Here is a 13,849-nt window from a genome sequence, read left to right on the forward strand (position 1 = left end):
GCATGACATTTGGAAAAATGAAAGGAGTTTTAAATGTAGAATGAATTGTGGTTTCTAAATAATTTTAACATTTGTAAAAAGACTGTACTCCACATAATCGTTGCAGTTGCTTAATGGATACCATGTCAAGGTGTAATGGTGATACTCAATTTTATATATATTATTGTTTGGAAATTCTTGTCTGCGTCTGTTTTTTTTCTGTAATACATGACTGTGGCCTACGTACAATGGAGATATCCATTCTGTCCTGAAACAGCTCTCTTGTCAATGATGACCGTAGCTCCAGATGACATGACGCGGTGTATCCTTACAGTGGACAGTTCTATGTAGGAGTCTGTTTCTTAGTAGGAGTGAGTCTTTATAGGACACTTTCCTAAACCGATGAATGATGCTGAACTGACATTGTGACATTACATAAAACATGTGCTTATTATGTTTAATAGTCTTTATGAGAATTGTTCTTTTCTGAAAAAAACACTCTCAAATGGATAATTGAAAAGGCAACTACCTTAACTTGAGATTTTTCAATATTCAAAACATAAATCCTTGAAGCTTTGCAATTCTAGCACGCATCTGCATATTAGTGGTTCTGTTGAGTGGAACATTTTGAAATTGTTTTTTTTTCCTTTATTTGAATTGGGAAAATTCAAAATGTTCCTGTTCATCTTTCTAAGCCAGTATCCTTAAGTGAAACTGAAAAAGATTTTTTTTATAAACCATTCAGAAATAACAGCTAGAAGCATTATTTGTGACTAAGCAGTGCTCTGTAAAATGTGCCCTTTGCCCTTAAAAGTGTCTGTGACTTCCTTGTATGATAGTGTCTAGGCACTCATTGGTCTACAGTGTCATAGATGTATACTTGCAGTGTGAATTTAAGACACTCCTGGCTTTGACTGCTAGTCTCAGGAAATTTGGTGGTGTCACTACTTTGCTGCTCACTTGTTGGGAGGCTCTAGCATGGGGAAGCACTTCCACAAAGAAAATGGTGCAGAACAGGGGGTAATAAGTCAGGAATGGGGGAAATATTAGCTGTTGGGAGTCTTTGCTCTCGGTCTTTTTTGGACAAAGCCTCCAGAGTTCAGTTCTTCTTAAATGAAATTGGATTATACTTATTTTTCAATTCCTAATGCAAACCTGCACTTTGCCCATACAGGAAAAAGCAGCAGCTGTGTTTTAATAATACTTATAATAATAATACTGACTCATTATAATGCTTTTTTATTTGTAACTGATGCTATCAAATATGAAATGCAACAGTTAGTGCTTGTTCACATCACTTTTGGTGCAGGTGTATACTGCACAGAAACGCGTTGCCTTCTGCAGATGAGTGTGGGTGCGAATAGTTCTTAGTGGCACCTCCTCGCATCTAGCAAAGGTGGGTGTTTTCACAGCCATCAAAATGCATTGAACCAGGGAATCATGTAGTTTGGTGCAGTGCAATTTTAAAAACCATGCCTGCAGTGTTTTTTGCACATTCCAGCCTGTTGGGCAGCCCACTAAAGGGAATAGCCTGCCAAAATCACATTGCAATTGAACATGCGTGCTTGGACTCACCTTTATGGTGTAAATGAACCTTTAGCAATCTCCAACCACTGATAGCCCATATACTTTTGCAGTAAATTTGAGAAAACCCCATAATGTTTGTTACCTGTTCCCATTCACACAACATACCTAAAATGTATTTTTTTTTAAATATTTCTTATGTTTTTAGAGGTTTCTGAGGAGCAGGTGTCATGGCAGATTGTAAGCATTCTTGGACAGTCTCAGGGTCTCTAGTTTTACCTCACTAACATACAATGCAGGAGGCTAGTTTCTAAATGTTTAACCCTTTGTTAGGACAGGCGGTGTTCAAATCTAGTTTACAACTGATAATGAGGAGCTACAAGCACAATACAGACAAGGTTATGTTAAACTGTGAAGAACAGGTATATCCGCGCTACTTAATAATGTTATGAATTGTAATATAAACAACCAGCACAATTTTTTGATCATCAAAATAAAAGTATAAAAGTCCACATGTGGCGCTAAATGAACAGTAGATCCAAGAAGGGAGAGTTGATAAACCAGTCACCAGCTTCAATGTGTATGGGAAAGCAAACCACACCACGTGGGAATCCAATCTTGTTATCAGACAGCTGTAAAAAAGTAGGCATGTACTAGACAGTCCAAGACCACAGCTCCGCTCTCCAGCTTTGAATAGTGGGTATGTAGAATCCAGGCCAGGAATGCAGCTAACATCAGGCATTCTCATACAACCAAGTTTTCTTGAACTCGCATATGAGATATGGAAACATCCAACCAGACGGCTAGCAGTACCCAATGAAAAGATAAGGCAGCCAATAGTGAAGCCCGTATGATAATATAAAAATGTATTCGTAGTAACTTACATTTTAGTACAGGAAAACGCACATCATGATGTCCAAATGGCCGCGGCTCTCGGTGTGCTAGTGTCAGCCCGCCTAAGTTCAAGAAAACTTGGCTGTATGAGAGTGCCCGATGTTAGCTGTATTCCTGGCTTGGATTCTACTTACCCACTATTCAAAGCTAGAGAGCGGAGCTGTGGTGTTAGTCTGTCTATTACATGCCTACTTTTTACAGCTGTCTGGTAAGCAGATTGGATTTCCACGTGGTGTGGTGTGCTTTCCCATACACATTGAAGCTGGTGACGGATTCATCAACTCTCCCTTCTTGGATCTACTGTGCAGAGCTAAAGTCCTGCTGTCAAAGACTGCGAGCAAGCAGACTGTCTGTTGCAGAAGAGACCCCCAAAATACTTATTTCATGCTCACTGTCTTCTGCAGCCGTGGGCTGGAATGACTGACTTCCTGCACATGGGCAGGAGTGACGTCATCCCACACCGGCCAATGAAGATGGCCGAAGACTGGCACCCCACAGAAGATGCTGGTGAGGGACAGGGACCATTAACGGAAGGGCGCGTTGAGCTCCGCTTTAAAGGGTAACCAGCAAGTTTTTAATTTGTTTTAAGTTATTGAGTATGGTGTTGTTATTAATGGGAACATGTAACAAATATAAAGTAGGCGTTATCCCAGTTTGGCTGCAAAAGTAGCAGTTAATAGCTGCTTTATTTTTATACAGATTGTATTGTAAGCATGCAGCTGGTAAATTTACAAGTATAATAAGATTACATGATCTTGCACATTCTATAGTTAAAGTAAATGTAAACCCTATCTGGATGACACTTAGTGTGCTATTGCACTGAGTATCATAAACAGCAATGTTTTTTGTTTTTTTTTAAATAAGAAATTTGTTTGTCTTTTATTGCATTTCATGGCCACTAATCTCCTGCTTACAAGCATGTACTCCTGTCACATGATTTCATAGGATACATTTCCTATGAAATTTGGACGTTGTCATCCTCTAACAAGAAGTGACTGAACATTGATCTTCAAGACATGGTCACCAGATTTAAATAAAAGTTGCAGTTTTAAAGATATTGAAAATTACCTTTTGAAGTTCCTTTATTTATTTTTTTTTAACTGGGTTTACATTTCATTTAAGCTCTAGCATTTACTTGTAGCATTATACATTTTGAATTGTAAACACTAAAAGCCACCCGTGGCTCTGCTTGCTGTCCCCCACATTCTTCATCCAGAGAGGAATGCAGTGTGCAGGTAAAATTTGCAAACACAAAAATAACATGAAAACGAGAATGATTTAAAAAGAAAAAAAAAAGTATGGCTAGAGAGGCATTTTACTCATTCAAGCACTTACCCTTATCTCATCCCTCTGTCACTTGAAAATGATGGGATGCAGGAGGGAAAAACATCAAACCGCAGTCTATGGGGAGTTATAAGTGGCCAACAATGAATGCGCCCCAAAACATGCTCTAAAATCAGATTCCATGCAACGTACCCATTTTTTGCTCACTCCCTTTGATAACAGTGACATACTGTGATAAAAAGCTGGTAAAATGTTTTCATTTCTCCCTGGCCTCAAGCATAATTATAGTTTTTGAAGTTATACTGACAACTTACTGTCAGATAATCACAAAATAAAATTATATAGTATGGGTTCATCAACAGTGTAAAGCCTTTTAAAAAATAAAATTTAGTTGGTAAAATAAGTATACTGAAAAAAAAAACTGTGAATTCATATTATTAAAAATGGATTGTGTAAAAACGAAAGGTTCTTCACAGTAGACAAATTCCCTTAAACCTTGTATGAGTTATATTATAGATGTATTCTAAAAAGAATGTCACACTATAAAAGAAGCTGAAGCATGAAGCTGATAAACTTAATGGCATCCAAGTTCATGTCGTACTGTAGTTAGGATGGAATTGTTCTTACCAGCCAGTGCAAACAGGCAACCCTTGCATAATCAGCAGTCGTGGACAAAGGCAAGGGATTGTAGGTGTTTGATGTCTTTGGTCAAGTTTATGCTGTATTCATTTAAAAATAGTTTATCTTAGATATTACCATACCAAAGAGTAGTCTGCCAGGCAATAGTGGATATGTGGCTGATCAGGTTGATTGAATATGACTTAGGATGGCCATACACAGTTCAAATCTCAGCCAGGTCAGCAGGAACCAGTAGCGATGCAAACTGTTAGTGCTGATGGGGGAATCCCTCCTGCAGCACTTTTGTGTTCTGCCAGTGAGGAGCCTTCCTGGCCAGCAGTGCACAATGATTACTGCTAGCAACTATAGCCGCCAGCATTAATCCCATGTAAAAAATACACACATCAATAGATCGACTTGGGCACAACCAGCCTGCCCATAGATGTATCTAATCTTGGCTGGTTCAGCAGGAATCAGCAGAGATTCCATCTAAGGTCATCTTTACAGTGAAAAGTTAATGGTTAAGGCTGCATAGACATGAGGCCCAGATCTCAAGGGGGTCAAAAGCGATTAGAATCTTATGTGGCTAAACGTTTGATTGTATAAAAGCCAACTAATGCTCAAAAATATTGGTCACAACCAGCTGCAAATGTATTTTTGCAGACGACTAATTAACTGCTTTGTCTAGCAATCACAGAACATGAATGAGATTAGGGTTAAAGTGGTAGTAAACCGTGCAATAAAAAACTTTCCTCTGCAAAATAATAGCATAATGTGCCAGTATGCATTGCATACTAGCTCATATGAAATACGTACCTACAAAAGAAATCCTCCAGCGGCGCGCTGACAGGGTTTTCATCTTCCCCCGGTCTTGCTTCTTCCGGGTTTGCGGACTCCGGCTGTGTGAGTGGCCGAAGCCGCGATTACCTCAGTTATGGCACGGTGCACTTCCGTGCCGGACCTTCAGAGGGCATGCGCCGATGAAGTCAGCGGCCGCATCCAGGGTGAGTATCTCTATATCTGTGAACATTTAAGAGATATTAATTTTACCTAAAGGTAAACCTTATTATAGACTTACCTGTAGGTAAAAATCACAAATTGGACTTTACTACCGCTTTAAGTACTACCATTGAAACAGTTGTAAGGGGGAAAACCTGTACCTGTTGAAAGATGCAGCTTGTCTAGGAGCAAGAGAATTCAGTAGCCTCAAGAACAGAACTTTATCACATGTGAATAAGTCACATATGCAAGTGTTTTTCCTGTATTACTAAATGAAAAGACACTTTGTTCTGGCTAATGGGTTACTTGTATGTTGGTGCGTTGAATGGCTTTTGGCATGCCCCTTAAACTGAATGTGTACTTTATTTTAAACTTTCATGCCCGCTCTTACAGTTGTTAGCCAGAAATGCTGCTTACTGTGAAACGCTCGGATTTAGTATCACTTTCTTACTGTAGCCTGACTTTCCTTGACTTCATGGAAAGGTATAACCTGACAAGCAAGAGAGAACCAAAAAACCCTCCACTGAACAGTAAGGTGTCTACATGTCTCATTCCCATCAGATTTATTCCTCATTTTAGGATAGTGAGTGGATCCATGCTAATATTTTTTTTTTTTTTTTTACCCCTTGATCAATAGTGATTCTAGATGTACAGTTGGCCAAAAGGAATACATTTTATGGCTTCACCCACTATTTGCCACCATGGCTGTGACCAGTAAATGACCCCTTTATGGACAGGGGAAAGGTAGAGGAGAAGTTTACTTGTACAGGCAAAGTCTGACTTCAGCAACAAAGTGAAACCATGTCAGAAAATACTTTTATTACTTCAAAGCAGATATTTTTTGTCTGGTTTAAAGTAGTACTTTTAAAGTTTGAAAATAAAGTACAGGTTCACTGTAATAACTCAAACTCTGCATGGAGATCTCCCAACCAAAGCTTTGAGAATTTTTATCAATGCAAGTGATTCTGCTCACCAACAACCATCCTAAACCAGTGGTCTGAGTTTTCAGTACCACAGTATCTGCTTTGGTGTTTTTTGGTGTGGCAGTCTTACATTTGAGGCCTAATATTGTTGGCGCCAATAGGATGAGTACAGACATTCCAAGACAATAATTATTTCAATGAAGACTTTAAGCAGCAGGTGTTAGGGGCAATGAGGGCACTCCAGATGTTCCAAACACAACCTAATGCAGATGGGAACTCCGGCTACCTTTTAAGATGGCCATTACCACAATAACTTACACAGGCATCCAAGAAGGAAGATCATGGCCAGATCAAAAGTGATTTAGAAACAGCAAGGCACAAACTAGTTCAAGTACTGACAGGACAAAACAGTTTCTAACACCAATATATTTGGCTTTGTAATGTTAAGACCTGCACCTTGTTATGGTTTGTCTCCTAAGAATCTAAATTGCATTATATGACCCTCTTTGTTGTAATCTCTGCGCCTGTGAATATCTCTGGTCTGTAGGCGTGTCCATGGGCCAAAGCTCAGGAGGTGGAGATCACGGAACTCCCCTCCCGCCTGTAAAAGCACAGTAGCATCTAGGTGGATGTGATGTGCACACATGCCCACTGCTTAGTATTCTGTCAATCACAGGTGAGGGGGTGTGGCAATTTTTTATGTCTTTTTTTTCTTTTAAATGTAGGTGGAGGGGAGGAGAGGATTTTACATGACTGGCTGTTCCTTGGTAGGTGAGACTAGGAACATTTATAGTGTGAGGTGCACTTGTCAGTTTATTTTTGATTTTCTGGGTTTACAACCTCTTTATGGTAAATACAGTAGTTTATCAAGTGAGCAATATCCTTTACTGTCTAGACTTCAGCTAACTGCATTTTAAGATAAGTTTGAGGGTTACCTTTAAAGTGGATGTAAACCCGAAAATATTTTTTTTAATTAAGACTTGCACCTTGTACAGTATAGGAGTTCATGTCATCTGTGCCCAGTCGTGCCACAAAGAGTTAATCCAGCTCTGAGCAGTCCTCTTATCTTTTTTCAGTGAGATAAAAACTGTTACACAGAGAAATAGGAGTCAGTTCTTCCCCCTTGCTGTGAGTGACAGGTGATTTACTTATCTCATGCAGGAGCCTGAGAGAGACATTCTGTGTAGTTCAGATCCCCCCCCCCCCCTTCCTTTCTTCTCTAGCTCTCCCAGGATTAGCTGCTCCACACCTCAGCATGATCAGGCATGCTGAAGTCATGTGACTTTTCTGGGTTTTGACTGGATATTAGTGATCATAGCAGAAGTTCAGTGTAAGAAATACACAGGAGAGAAAGCATGTTGACAAGGGGAGTGTAGCGGTGGGCAGGGAGTCTACTGACATCACAACTCCACTCACCGAGCTCCAGACAACAGACCCACCCACAGAATCTGCAGTTTTTTGGGTCTCATAAAAAACAGAGGGGAGACATTTGACAGGTAAGGATACATGCAGGAGGCATGTATATCATTATAGATAACCACTATGGCAGTAGTTTGGAAAGGATGACATTGGGTTTACATCCACTTTAAGTGTTATAGGAAATTACGGGGGTTGGGTTACATGTTCGAGATAAGTATGGATGACCCAAGTTTTTACCTGTTAAGATTTTTAGTTTAAAGCTTCATACCTAAATGTATTGCACTAGGTATCTGGCATTAAGAAAGTGAATGATTGCCAATTCTGTCAGTTGTTCGTAGCTTTGTCTTCAAGGTAAACTATATAGAGCTAATCTGTTAGGCATCCATGATGAAGCCCACCTAGTTCGAAAGAAAAGTTCTGTGCTACTACCCATACAATGCTTTGTTAATAGAGCTCATGGGTGCTTGATCCACAGTCGCTCATCTGAGAAAGGTAGTCCATAAAGATGTTCCTCTAAAAGTCTTGGTATTTATTCAAAAACCACAGTCTACAAAATGCAGATAAGGTCAGTTGATGCGTTTCAGCCTACAAGGCCTTAGTCATGACTAAGGCCTTGTAGGCTGAAACGCATCAACTGACCTTATCTGCGTTTTTAGCCTGTGGTTTCTGAATGAATGCCAAGACTTTTAGAGCAACATCTGGTTGTGCGGATCATCCTTATGGATCCATGATGAAGCCCAGGGAGTAATGTGGAGCCCAGACTCCATTGCAGCTACCATAAATTACACAAGTATTGTTCAACTTTAAAATGCAAGTAGCTATACAGGTATAATACTGATCTACTGTAAATCTCCTGAACCTTAACATTGTCCGACTATCATTCCCAGTAGACTCTACTACCATGCCTATAAGGTGTGCACAGTTTTACATTGCGAACCAATCAATTCATCTTTTAAATCACACTTCTTAATATTCAAATTACCAAAGAGACAATGCATTTAAAAATATGTATACAATGTTTTACTTATTATTTCTTAAATATTGGTAAGGTTTTGTAAGTTTCTTTGCAAGTAGTGCCAGCACACATAAGGAGGAATAGTATAGAGTGGCACCACCTGGTTTTGTTTACTTCTCAATGAAATTGTAATTAAAATCTTTGCACTTTCTGACCTTACTGTTTCGCCTTCAATCCACTGTGGTAGACATTTTCTCATTCTCTATACCTTGCAGTTGATCTATTAAAAAAAAAAAAAAAAACACTGCAATAGTAAGAAATCAGAACAGCATGTAAATCAAACAAGCTGTCTTGTCCTATGCTGGCCATAGATGGTACAATATACCATCAACTTCAAAAATAAGTTCTATATCAGCTGGTTCTCCAAATGAGTGCAAAGACCTGCATACGTTGAGCAATGTATTTTACTGTGGATAGATTTGTTTTCCACAATTACCTATCATCTATGAAAAGAACATTTTGGATGCTTTGATAATTTCTATTAACAGGTGTTACCAGCATTATGGAAAAAAAAATATACATCTACTTAAAAAAAAAAAAAAAAAAAATTCAGTCCACATATTTTCCATCATTCAAAACACCATATGCAACTGTCAAAGGTGATTATAAAAGGCACACTTAGCTGGGCCTTACAAAATACTGTCCCATCTATGGTTGGCTCTCCATCAGATTAATCTTCTTGTGAATTTACTACATATTTGCAGAGGGGCACATTTTCTACCAAGCGTAATAAAAAAAAAATAAAAACCAACCAAAAAAAAAAAAAAAAAAAAAAAACGAAAAAAAACTGTTTTAGAAAAATAATAAAAACTGTCTCCAAAGGAGGAGATATCCAATTTTATAAAATGTCACACCTCCCCAACATTTGGGGTCGTGACTCCTTTGAATATAGTATACAGCCATTGTTTCTTAAAATAGAACGCTATGCTTTCACCTAGTCATTCCTCATCTACATATTTACAAAAAGCTGAAAAAAACACCCATTAGAATTGTAAATAAATTTCTTGCTTTGATAAGCTTCTTCTGGAATCTTTGTAACTATGGTATATAAATCATAGGATTTTATATTTTCATATAAAGCTAATTTTTTTCTAGGTTATTCTACATTTTCTTTCTTTTTTTTTTTTTTTTTTTTTTTATGGTGGTGCACACGTGTAAACAAAAACTTTCCATGTAATCAATATTCAACATAAAAACAATCTGAAGGAAAGAATTTCATTTTTTTAATTGAGGGCCAGTGATTGTGAAAAAGTTGGATAATTATGAATAATAATTCTGTTACCCGTGGGGATAGACCGTTGGTCACCAACTAAGTTTGTCTCATCAGACCATGTTAAAAACAAAATGTGTTTTTTTTTTTTTTCTTTTATATACTTTTGTAACTTGAATTATTTTTTGCTTTTTGTTCAGTCTAAAACAATATCAAACATATTATAGTGTTATTTAATATGTAAATTGTATTGCGATACATAAAATAAAGTATGGTTTTTGATGTAAATGTATTCTCCTTGAGATTTTACTATGCAAAGCATACACCAAAACGAGAAAAGGAAGAAATAAAACAAAAACGACTTTGCCTATTGATTTCACTATTGATAGATATGTGTAGATATTAACAGTGTAACACACCTGTCTTTCTAACATCACAACACTAATTTACATCCCTTTTCTTTAAAAGAAAAAAGGAAGAAAAACTTGACAAGAATACACGGACAAGTTTGAATGTTTGAACCTCCTAATGGTAATAATACTTGTCTAGACAAATCATTCAGTTATGCATACATCAATATTGCAAAAGTGTGCAATTTGTATTTCCCTCATAAAACAGGATGACAGTTATCCTTTGAAGCAGAACTTCAGTCCATATTTCCTCCTCTTCCACTCCATAACCCCCTCGCTGTCAGAGAGCACATAATGTTATCAGATCACGAGATCTCTGCCTACATCGACAGAATGGACTGTAAAAAAAAAAAATATGCAGCATTATGGTGCGGAATCCACTTATCAGGCCAGAGGTCCATTTTTTTTTTTTTTAACAATGTTGGTTGACTATTGTACCACGTTCTATGAACTCACAGATCCCCTTGTAATAGGATAAAAACAAACACAGCAGTGTGAGTGTACAAAGGTTTGCACTCTGTGCACATTTCTATCCGTCCCTTGCATTTTTGGATACCCACTGGACATCTTCCCGCCCCTCTTTAAACTGCCTATAACATGAGGGCCGGATTAACATTGGGGCTTTTGGAGCTGCAACTCCAGGCCCCTTCCTTAACCACTTGCCGATCCGTGCATGATGATATACGTCGGCACAATGGTATGGCTGCGCAAATGGGCGTACAGGTACGTCCCCTTTAAGACGCAGCATTGTGGGCGTGTGCATTCCCCTCCAGTTAGAATCACTCGCTAGGACACACTTAACCTCTTGATCGCCCCCTAGTGTTTAACCCCTTCCCTGCCAGTGTCATTTACACAGTAATCAGTGCATTGTTATAGCACTGATTGTTGTATAAATGACAATGGTCCCAAAATAGTGTCAAAAGTGTCCGATGTGTCTGCCATAAAGTCGCACTTTAACGATAAAAATCGCAAATTGCCGCCATTACTAATTAAAAAAAAAAAGATAAAATGCCATAAATCTATTCCCTATTTTGTAGACACTGTAACTTTCGTGCAAACCAATCAATATACGCTTGCGTTTTTTTTTTTTTTTTTTTACCAAAAATATGTAGAAGAATACATATCGGCCTAAACTGAGGAATTATTTATATATATATATATATATATATATATATATATATATATATATATATATATTTTTTTTTTTTTTTTATATTATATTATATATTGGGGAAATTTATTATAGCAAAAAGTAAAAAATATTGCTTTTTTTTTCAAAATTGTTGCTCTTTTTTTGTTTATAGCGCAAAAAATAAAAACCGCAGAGGTGATCAAATACCACCAAAATAAAGCTCTATTTGTGGGGAAAAAAAGGACATCAATTTTGTTTGGGTGCAACGTCGCATGACCGTGCAATAGTCGGTTAAATCGATGCACTGCCATATCGCAAAAAATGCTCTGGTTAGGAAGGAGGTAAATCCTTCCAGGGCTGAAGTGCTTAGGATAGGCCCAGCCCAGTGATGTGAGTAAGTTACTAATACTGCCCAACCCTGCTCTGTGTGCAGTGTACACATGATTGATATGTAAATTGTTAGAGCATTCATAGATATGTCAAACTCCCTGAGCCGTGGTCCACCATCACATTTGCCAACATTGGGGATGTACAAGCCCTGCCTGCCACAGTTACTGAGCTCGCCATCAGCCTGTACTGCAAAGTTGAGGAGGTGGGGGGTCCAGAGATAAACAGAGAAGGGATTACAATTTGAAGGGCAAACATGACCAAAGAGCAGGGGGGCTGGGGTGCAAAGATGAACAGAGGCACGTGGGCTTAAGCAGAGATGAGGGGGTTTGGGGTGCAGAAGTTAGCGGGGGAGGGGGGATTAAGAATGCACAGGTGTACTAAGAGGAGGTGGATAAAGATGCCCCTGTTGGTTGGTAAAAGTAAGGCTCCAATCACATCATGCAGATGTGACAGTGTGCACTTTCCCATGCAATGTGTGTAGGGCAGCCCCTCCCACAGTTCACCATGGCATACTACCCTACTAAGATTACCCAAAGGCCTCCTATCTCTCTCTCTCACCCCTCACCCCCACTCAATTTGTTTAAATATTTAATTTGTTTTAACAAAAATTGTTTGCATTTTCATTTTATTTTTTTCCCATAGAAAGGCCCACCAAAATCCACAGCACCAGGCCAGGATGAACTTCAGTCATTTTTCCGTCTATTAAATCCTCTGCCCTTGTTGCTTTAACTTTGGATAGTAAAACATTTTTTTTTCTGCCAGTAAATACCTTATACAGCCCACTTCCTGTTTCTTATATGGTAAAAAGCCTAGGCTTATGACATCATGCACAGCTCACTCTAGTGAGAGTTTGCCGGGAGGGGGGGATGAGTCATAAGAGGGCCAATGCAATCTGCAGAGCTGTAGCTGTGTGTCTGTGTAAATCCAGGAATTGAACAGGCAGCAGCTTTAACTGCCCACGGTTAAAATGGTTGCAGCCAGACTCAGTGGAGGGAGATTTCTGCAGCATATTTGGCAAGTACAAAATCACAGTATATATATAATAATATGCAAAGTGGTTGGAGGGAAGCTTCAGAATGGCAAAGATGTTTTTATTACAAATTATGTGAGCAGACTGCAGTATCTCTTTAATCTGGCCCTGTATGCCGTTTAAAAACACTTGATTTTTTTTCTAAACTTTTGTTGGGGAATGTCATCAGGCTGCATAAATGTTTCCCAAATTTTATCTAATACACTACTTTCCTATGAACATCAGCGCCAACTAGTGGCCAAAATGTGTTATTTTCTGACAGCTATTTCAGAAAAATATACTGCATTTTTGCCACTAGATGAAGTTGAGGATCACAGGCAGTCATAGTATTGGTAAAAACATGGGGGGGTGGGGGGGGAATCATGCAGCCTGAATGAATGTTTGTGACATTTGTCCAACAAATGTTTTATACATTGACAGCGGCGGACTGACCATTGAGCCACTCGGGCACTGCCCGAGGGCCCTGGGTCACTAGGGGGCCCCATCAGGGTTGCTACCCTTAGTAAAACCAGGGACAGTATGTAAAAATCTGTTTTTTTTTTTTTTTTTTTTTTTACATTTGTCTCTGAAATGTCCCTTACTGACATCCTTTTGGTCTAAAAATCCCAAGATTATAGCTGCCCCACCTCTCCAGTACCTTCTCAGCCAATAGAAACATGTCTGTGTATACTGTGTGTGTGTATACTGTGTCGCCCCATAATCTCTGATTGCCCGGGGGCCCCATGAGTTGTCAGTCCGCCCCTGCATTGACCCCTTAGTGAAGAATTTGCTTCAGTTTTGCCCTGTACCTTACCAAAAACAGCGGGGCAGGAGAGATTAAAGGTTCATTGCCAGGTACACAAGGCAATGTGAACCACTCCTCTCTATGGCAACAATTCAAGACTTGCCTGACTAAAGCTATTGCCCACCATATTGCTGACAAGACAAGGAGGCTTATTTGATGGAAGATGTAACAGAAAAACATAAATCATCAAATCTGTTTTTCTTCCTTCGCTATCGGGGGACAAACTTTGCAATGTTCT

Source organism: Aquarana catesbeiana, linkage group LG07 (assembly GCF_042186555.1).
Source record: "Aquarana catesbeiana isolate 2022-GZ linkage group LG07, ASM4218655v1, whole genome shotgun sequence".
Taxonomy (NCBI): Eukaryota; Metazoa; Chordata; class Amphibia; order Anura; family Ranidae; genus Aquarana; species Aquarana catesbeiana.